General features: G+C 36.4%; 1 pseudogene; it reads right to left on the bottom strand.

The window, feature by feature from the left end:
* Positions 1-5944: 5944 nt before the first annotated feature.
* LOC126080425 (olfactory receptor 8K5-like) lies at positions 5945-6882 on the bottom strand (annotated as a pseudogene).
* Positions 6883-9379: the final 2497 nt, after the last annotated feature.

Raw genomic sequence — 9379 nt, forward strand, 5'->3', positions numbered from 1 at the left:
TGCAAAGAGTAGAGCTGCCCCTAAGGGTTCTAACAATGGCTGGTGGATTTGAATTGCTGGCCTTTTGGTTAGCAGCCAAGCCCTTAACCACTGCCTGTACTTCTACTAAGAAAACTTATTTAGTTTTGTGAAATTTGAATGTTCCTGGGTGTTCTATATTATACCTGGCTATCCTAAACTTAATTTGTTGTTGCTATTTGTTACTATGCAGCTGGCTCCAATTTATGGTGACCCTATGTATAACAGAATCAAATGATGTTCATGCATATGCCATCTTCATGATCATTGGTAAGTTTGAGTCCATTATTGGTAATATTGTGTCAACCCACCCCATTGAGCATTCCCTCCTTTTTCTTGGCCCTCTACTTGACCAAACATGAAGTCCTTTTCTAGCTATTGGTCTTTCCTGATGACACACCCAAGTTATGCCTAATCTTAATAGATTTATATTAAAGTGGTGTTGAATTTTCAGGTATTTCTAGCTCCCTCTTCACTTTCAATAATCAAATGCCAATATTAAAAAAAAAAAAAAAGCTTCCATAAATCAAATAGAGCTATGACACACTTTTAATTTATAGGATTTAATGTTCTAAAAACACGACAGAGCTCATGGAATTCCAGTTAACAAAAAAGAAAATGAGTATTTGTGGTGCAATTGAATGAATCATCTGTGAGTGTCCATAATGGTGTCTGCAATCAGGAATCAGGAGTTACGGTAAATGACCAAAATCCACATGATGATCAGAATCAAAGACAGTTTTTTATTCACTCACCTTGAGTAGAGAATGAGATTGAATTTCTCAAATAAATTTCTTGTTTTCTTTGGTAGGATGAATTTATGATTCCCCTTCCCTTTGTTGTATTCCCTGAGGAATTAGTATGCATTTCACTGATTATGCTCAAATCATCTGAGGGACTTAAAAAAATTGCCTTGATGTGCCTGCTAATTTTCCAAGACATCTTACATATTCTCCAGTGAAAAGAAGGAAAGGACAATTCAAAGAAAGGAACAAAACATAAGTGATCTATACAGTCTCATGGAACCTACATGATATAAAGGTACTTGTTCAAGAACACAGTCAAAAAATATAGGCACAGTGGAGAAAAAAAAAAAAGAATGGAATGTCAGCTCAATCTCGGTAAAACCGGAAGAGTTGCAAAGTCATGATGAAATAGTAAATGCCAGTATCATCAATTATATAGGATTTTTTCTTTGAATTTATTACCAAGAGAAATATCTAGCACGTTAAAGAAAAAAAAAAAGCAGGTACTGTGTTATAAATTTGTCATTTAACTCATACATATGTTGAACCCATCAGTGAACTCATACATTTAAAAAAGAAGAAAAAAAAATTTTTTTTTTTTTTTTTAAACTTAGCCCTTACTATTTTCTTGGGTGATGTATATGGTCAACACACTCTGCTGCTAACAAAAAGTTTAAAAGTTCAAGTTCACCCAGAAGAGCCTTAGAAAAAAGGCCTGGCATTCTACCCCAAAAAAAAAAAAAAAAAAAAAAATTGGCCATTGAAAACTTTTGTGGAGTGCAGTTCTACTTTGACACACATGACGTCGCCACGAGTCAAAATCTACTCAAAGACAACTAGTATTCTCGTATTCGGAAGACACTGAGCTCAGTTAAAGTATGCAATTTTCCTGAAATTTCACAATTGATAGCTAGAGGACTTGAGATTAAAACATGATGTCTACTGGCTTACGTGATATATTTACCTCTGATCTTTGATAGTAAAAGAAATATGCCTTTTTCTTGAAGGACAGCAGGTATTTGCAACTAGCTTGCTTGATTGGCCTGTTTCCTTTCTGTAGAATTTCAGGAGGCAGGAACTTTCCTTCCTTTTTTCCTGTCTCTGTCCCTTTCAATCTAAGCTGAAGGGGTTTCAGCTAGGATGGTTAATTAGGTCCATCTGTCACAGACATAATGTCTTTAGCAAAAGAGAGTGTAGCCACTTTCTTTGATGAAAGATTTCCAGGACACATTTCCTTAGTTTGTACAACAGAATTTTCCAAATCTTTAAATTCTGGTTTCATTTGCAAAGTTCTTTTTAAGTCTTTCTTCCAACATTTGTTTATAATACTTTGTCTTCTCAAGCTGCTCTTTGAAATTTTCTGTTCAGCTGTTTTACTTCATCATTTCTTCCATTAGCTTTAGCAGCTCTACCTTCAAGGGCAAGTTTCAGTGTCTCTTCTGACATCAATTTTTTTCCCCCTATCTTTCCTGTCTTTTTAATGACCTTTTGCTTTCTTCAAGCATTGTGTCCTTCATGTCATCCCACAACTCTTCTGGTCTTCAATCATTAATGCTTAGTGGGTCAAATGTACTCTTGACATGGTCTCTAAATTAAGGTGGGATATACTCAAGGTCATATTTTGGCTCTTGTGGACTTGTTTTAATTTTCTTCAGCTTCAACTTGAACTCACATATAAGCAATTGGTGGTATTTTCCACAGATGGCCAGTGGCCTTGTTCTGATTGATGAAATTAAGCTTCCCCAACATCTCTTCACACAGATGCAGTATATTCAGTTTCTATGTATTCCGTCCAGTGAGGTCCATATGTGTAGCCACCGTTTATGTTGTTGAAAAAAATTATTTGCAGTGAATAAATCATTGGTCTCTCAAAATTCTATCATGCTGTCTCCTGTGTTGTTTCTCTCGCCAAGGCCTGATTTTCCACCCACCGATCCTTCTCCTTTGTTTCCAACTTTTGCATTCCAATCACTAATAGCTACCAATGCCTCTTGATTGAATGTTTGATCAATTTCAGCCTGGAGAAGTTGATAAAAATCTTCAATTTCTTCATCTTTGGCTTTAGTGGTTGTTGCATAAATTTGAATAATATTGATATTAGCTGATCTTCATTGTAGGTATATAGATATTATCCTAACACAGAGAGTGTTGTACTTCAGGATAGATTTTGAAATGTTCTTTTTGAAAATGGATGTGACGCCATTTTTCTTCAGTTTGTCATTCCTGGCATAGTAGACCACATGATTGTACAATTCAGAATGGCTGATATCAGTCCATTTCAGCTCATTGATGCCTAAGATATTGATCTTTATGTGTTCCATTTCATTTTAGATGACTTCCCAATTTTCCTAGATTCATACATCATACACTCCACATTGTAATTTATTAATGGATATTTGCAGCTCTTTCTTCTCATTTTGGATGTTGCTGCATGAGCAAATAAAGCTCTCAAAAACTTTACCCCACCCATGTCATTAAGGTTGACTCGATTTACGGAAGCAGCTCTTCCTCAGTTGTATGTTGAGTGATTTCAAACCTGAGGGGCTCATCTTCTGGCACTATATCAGACAATGTTGCACTACTATTCATAAAGTTTTCACCTGTCAGTATTTTTTCAGAAGTAGGCCACCGGTTCTTCTTCCTACTGTTTTAGTCTGGAAGCTCTGTTGAAGCTTGCCCACCATGGTTGACCCTGCTAGTATCTGAAATGCCAGTGGCATAGCCTCTAGCATCACAGCAACTCACAAGCTACCACGGTACAACTAGCTAATACACCACTACTCATCTGTCACTTTGTCTTATTGTGGTGGCTTGCATGTTGCTGTGACCACCACTCATCTTATAAGTTTAAAACTTATAAAATTGGGTAAAATACATGAAATTGCTTACCAAAAAGCTGAATTAATTTCAAGTGTGATAAATACAAAGTGATTCATGTTTAGACAAATTATAATCAAACTATCAAAGACAAAGAATTTTGAAAGCTACAAGCGAATTGCAACTGAACATACACATGGAATTTCAGTAAGATTAACAGTTTATTTCTCAGCAGAAAGCATGGAGGTTTAAAGGCAGTGGGATTACATGTTTAAAGTCCTAGGATAAATAGCACATGTAATAGAATTACATGTCTGATAAAATTACCCTAAAATTAAGGAAGCTGTACAGGATGAAATGAAAGGACAATAGATAGTAAGGCAACATGATACCTAAAAATAAATAACATTGATAATTGATAAACGTATAAGCAAATATAAAAGCCAATATCATTATATTTTGCTTCTTAATTCCTCTTTTTGGTCCAAATGTCTGTGAAAGCTAAACCAAAATAAACAGATGAGATAAGATGTGTCGATGTCACTCAATATTATCCATTGAATTGTGTCCCTCTCAAAAAAATGTGTGTCAACTGGACTAGGTCATGATTCCCAGTATTGAGTGATTGTCCACCATTTTGTTATCTGATGTGATTTTCCTGTGTGTTATAAATCCTACCTCTATGATGTTAATGAGGCAGGATTAGAGGTAGTTACGTTAATGATGCAGGACTCAGTCTACAAGATGAGGTTGTGTCTTGAGTCAATCTCTTTTGAGATATAACAGAGAGAAATGGACAGAGAGATGAGGGACCTCATACCACCAAGAATCTAGTGACAGGAGCAGTGCGTGTCCTTTGGACTCACAGCCCCTGCACTGAGAATTTCCTAGAACAGGTGTTACCACCGAGGGAATGGAGGTCGTTCAGGCTCAATGGGCCCTTGTCTTTCTCTTGTAAGAAAACATAGAGGAGGCAAATTTGGGTCCAGCTCTAAAAAGTTTATTTTACTTATGACAAATAAAAGGAATCAGTGGGGGCTTATGCCTCACCAAAAGACTGACTCAAAAAGAGAAGCAAGACCAGCGCTTATTTGGGTTTGGTGGAGACAATACAGCAATGAATATTTAGTGGGTTTCTTTCAAAGGATGGGTACTTCTCAGAATGGCAGTGTATACTAATTAGGTGGCACATGCATCTGGAATCCAAGATGGAACCTGCTGATATTCAAGATATAGTCCTCTTGGCAGCCCTTTGCACCACTTATTGTGGGATATAACATAAGTGCACTGATCTTTGGCATTACATCGTCATCTTTGGTGGGCCAAGGAAGGTTAAACAGCAGTCGTGCTTTGCTCTTCTGTGCATGAGGAGCCTGTAAAAGAGGAAGGGACTAGAAAAACACTAAGAAGGAGATAGTAATTCACAGGTTGTTTCAACCTAATCTCATGTTGTCAGGGTGTGGTCCCTGTTTACCCAACTTCTAGATGGTAATCTTTTAACAGCTCTTCTGTTCTGCCAGCAGAGTTAACCCTATCTGTCTCACAGGGGAAGATTGATGACAAGGACCTTCCTCCAGAGATGACAAAGAAAGCCTTCCTCTGGAGCCAGCACCCTGAATTTGGATTTCTGATCTACTAGACTGTGAGAGAATAAATTTTTGTTTGTTAAAGCCATCCACTCGTGGTAATTCTGTCACAGCACCACTAGATGACTAAGATATCCCATTATGGTAGAATTTATTTAAATGTTTGTTTACTAGCTTGTTATTTACCAGTTTAAAACATTTTCTTAGGGGACTATCTATGCCAAAGCAAAGCAGAGAAGAAAGAAATCAAATTAAATACTGACAAATCAAAATTACCTAGTTTACTTCACACTTTTCACACATTTTAGTACATCATAGTTAAGAATTTATTTTCACAGTAGAATTGATTGATAACAAAATGACAAATAAATTATTCATCTGTTAATAGGACACAATAACTCTTTGTAACACTATGCTGCTGCTTCAGGCTTAGAAAATGCAATGGGAAAAACACTGAAAGACGCTAGTCCTTAAAAAAACAGACAGAAACAATCACATGTTTTATTGATCAAGAGTATATTCAAATTTATCATTGTGGAAGTATGAGGGTCTGTGAAATCATGTAAGTAAGCAATGCATAGGAAGCAAGGAACGTTGGGGAAGAAATGACAATTTGAGATGTAAAATAGGATTAATATGTCTTATTATAAACAATGTAATAGTATCTGATTTATAATTAGCCTTTACCTTGGAACCAAAAGGAATGCATTTATATCTACTAAAAATATTATTAAGTGACATTGCCTTTTGCACTGTTTACTAAAACAAGGGTGAATATTAAACACAAAGCTGGCAATGATTTTTAAAAACCCTATGGAAGGCATGTTTTACCTCTTTGTTCCTCAAGCTGTATATCAAAGGGTTAAGCATGGGTATGACTAAAGTGTAAAACACAGAGGCTATTGTGTCGGTATCATTTGAGTGAGAAGATTTGGGCTGCACATACATAAATAATAGAGTTCCATAAAACACAACTACCACTGTCAGATGAGAAGCACATGTGGAGAAAGCTTTTTTCCTGCTCTTGGCAGAATGCATTCGAAATATGGCTATCAGAATCAGCTGGTAAGACAGCAGAACAACCAGGAGGGAAGATATCAAATTAAATGCTGAAAATATGAGCATCAATTCTATTTCTTGTGAATTTGAGCAGAGTATAGATAACACGGAACTCCATCACAGTAGAAATGACTGATGACATTAGAGCCACAGAAGATGGAAGTAAACGTCTTACTGGTGAACATCAGAGCCTGGAAAGAACTGTAGAAATATGGAATGCCCACAAGCAAATGACAAAGTCTTTGGGACATGATAACATTGTAGAGCAGAGGGTTACAAATGGCCATATAGCGGTCATAGGCCATGGCTGATAGAATAAAAAGTTCACTGATAAGAAACAAAATGAAGAAAGCCATCTGTGTGGCACATGCATAATAAGAAATGGTATTTTTATCCACAACAAAATTTACCAACGCCTTGGGGCAAATGACAGTAGAATTACCAAGATCAATGAAGGCCAAGTGTCTGATGAAAAAATACATAGGCGTGTGTAGGCGGGAGTCCATCTTGGTCAAGATGATCATGCCCAGGTTGCTCACCACTGTGATCATGTAGATGATGAGGAAGACCCCAAAAAGGGGTAGCTGAAGTTCGGGTTTCCTTGTGACTCCCATTAGAATGAATTCAGTTGGCATTGTTAGATTCTGTTGGCCCATTTAGTCTAGTTACCTCTTCTGGAAAAAAACAGACGGTTTGGTATTAGCTTTCATGTAGTATTTTCTAATCAAGTTATAATATATTATAGCAATGGAAGTTTTTTTTTTCCTCATATTTTTTGTTGTTACCTGTCATTGAGTTAGCCTCGACTCACAGTGACCACAAACACAATGAAACAAAATACTGCCCAGTCCTGCACCATCCCTGTGATCTGTTTTGGATTGGACCCTTGTGAACCACAGGGTTTTCACTGGCTAATTTGGGGAAGTTGTGCACTAGGCGTTTTTTCCTAGCCTGCCTTAGTCTAGAACCTCCTCTGAAACCTATCCAGCATCATAGCAATACAGAATTCACTACTGACCAACCCAGTGGTGGTAGTGTATGAAGTATATTGGCCAGAAATTTAACCCAGGTTTCCCATGCAGAAGACTACCAGAGAACAACCACTGATCTTTTTCTTCATACTGTTGTTTTCTGTCATCATTGAGTCATTTCTGACTCATAGTGTCCCTATAGGATGGAATAGATCTTCCTCGTAGGGTTTCCAAGGCTGTAATCTCTACAGAAGCAGGTTGCCACATCATTCTCCCACAGAGTGGCTGATCTTTCTGTTCGCAGCCAAGCACTTAACCACTGTGCCACCAGGGCTCTTCATATGATTTTGAAGTTGAAGTAAACTTTAGAATCTTCTACAGCCAAAAAAAAAAAAAAAAGAAAACTTTGCAGTCTAGTGGATTTCAACTCATAGTGGCCCTATAGGTCAGAGTGGAACTGCCGCATAAAGTTTCCAAAGAGTGGCTGGTGGATTCGAGTTGGAATCCACTTAAGCACTACACCACCATGTTTTCCACATCCAAAAATAAGGAGATCTGTGTGTAACACCTTACTCATTGATATAACATAGATTAAATTCTAAAGAAAGTCAACAGAAATTAATGTCTGTTGTGTCAATGAATAATGTGTTTTATGTGGATCTCCCTGATTTGTGATATAGGAGTTGCTAAAGTTAACTTCAAAAATCCATAATGTTGTTAATACAGAAATAGTATATTTTATCTGTAAAATTACATCAAAGTTTTTCTTTAGTCCACTTCATTTTTGTCTGAGAATTTCTGTGGGATTTTGATAATTTTAGAGGAAGAAGCAGGGACAATCTGAGTTTAGTGACACTTATGTGTTATAACCCACTGCCGCTGAGTTGATTCCAACTCATAGATACCCTGTAGGACAAAGGAGAACTGCCTCATAGGGTTTCCAAGGCTGTAATTTTTATGGAAGTTAGCTGACTGCCACACTTTTCTCACCCAGAGCAGCTGATGGGTTCCAACCACCAACTCTCCATTTAGTAGCAGAAAACTTAACCACTCTGCAACCACAGTTTGCCCACCATATTCACAACTGAGGACACATTCTCTTCCCATTCTGACTTGTGCTGTATTGCACTTCACCTACTGTCGATTTGCAATGGAGTGTCAACAGATATTCCTGGGGCCCAGATAAATGAGAACTGAGTTAACGATAATTTATTTGAGGCTTAGTAGGTATATTTTTTATGGTTCAAAGACAATGGAAAGTATCATTTAATAAGGTGATCTTTCTGTTATTGGAATACCTTCTAAGAACTCACCTAGCACCTGGTATGTTGAGATGTGTGTTGAATATAATTAATACTCTTATTAAATTTTATAAATTTTTATAAATTTTATAAATTTATAAAAGTTAATAAGAGTATTAATTATATGCATAGATTTTATAATTTTTTGACCAAGGTCAGTTTGTTTATAAATAAAATTTGTTTCTTTTTGCCTGTTTGTTTTCATTCTTTTTAAACTTTCGTATTCATGCTTCAATTTGTGTTTATACTTGCATGTCATTTTTTAATGAAAACCCCCAAATATGTATAAGTTACAAAACATACAAGATCCGGATATACACTTGTTATAATCTATGGCTTCTACCAATATTCAGGGATTTTGACTAATTGTATATGCACTATTTCTTCTAATATGATGCTATAGAGGTGATAGTTTCCATAAGGCATTTGGAATATTTATTTGTGTATTTATTACATTATATACTGCAGACTGCCAATTTATTTCTGGAACTCTATAATACAGAATTTATAGAGTTTAAGACAGTGATTTCAAATATCTTAGTGATAAATTTTGTACCTTCGTGTCATGAAGTTTTACGAAGACAGTCAATAAATCAAAGTGGAACTACTCATTTGGAACTAATGAATTCCTTTAGTGGAATCCACTTGTTTTCCCTTTTAACCTCTCCTCACATTCATTGTCCCATCAATGGAAACCAAGGGCTCTGTAAGCATGATTTTCAACTGGAACACTAAGTGGCATTCCAAATATTTAGTGATATAAAATGTAGGATATAATTATTATTATGTGATATAATGCCCATGGTTAGTTTGCACAACTATTAGAAACTTCCAGGGGCCCCCAGCAAGGTCTAAGTCTACAGTATGGACTAGCTGAAGTT

The sequence above is a fragment of the Elephas maximus genome, chromosome 7, assembly GCF_024166365.1.
Source record: "Elephas maximus indicus isolate mEleMax1 chromosome 7, mEleMax1 primary haplotype, whole genome shotgun sequence".
In the NCBI taxonomy this organism is placed as follows: Eukaryota; Metazoa; Chordata; class Mammalia; order Proboscidea; family Elephantidae; genus Elephas; species Elephas maximus.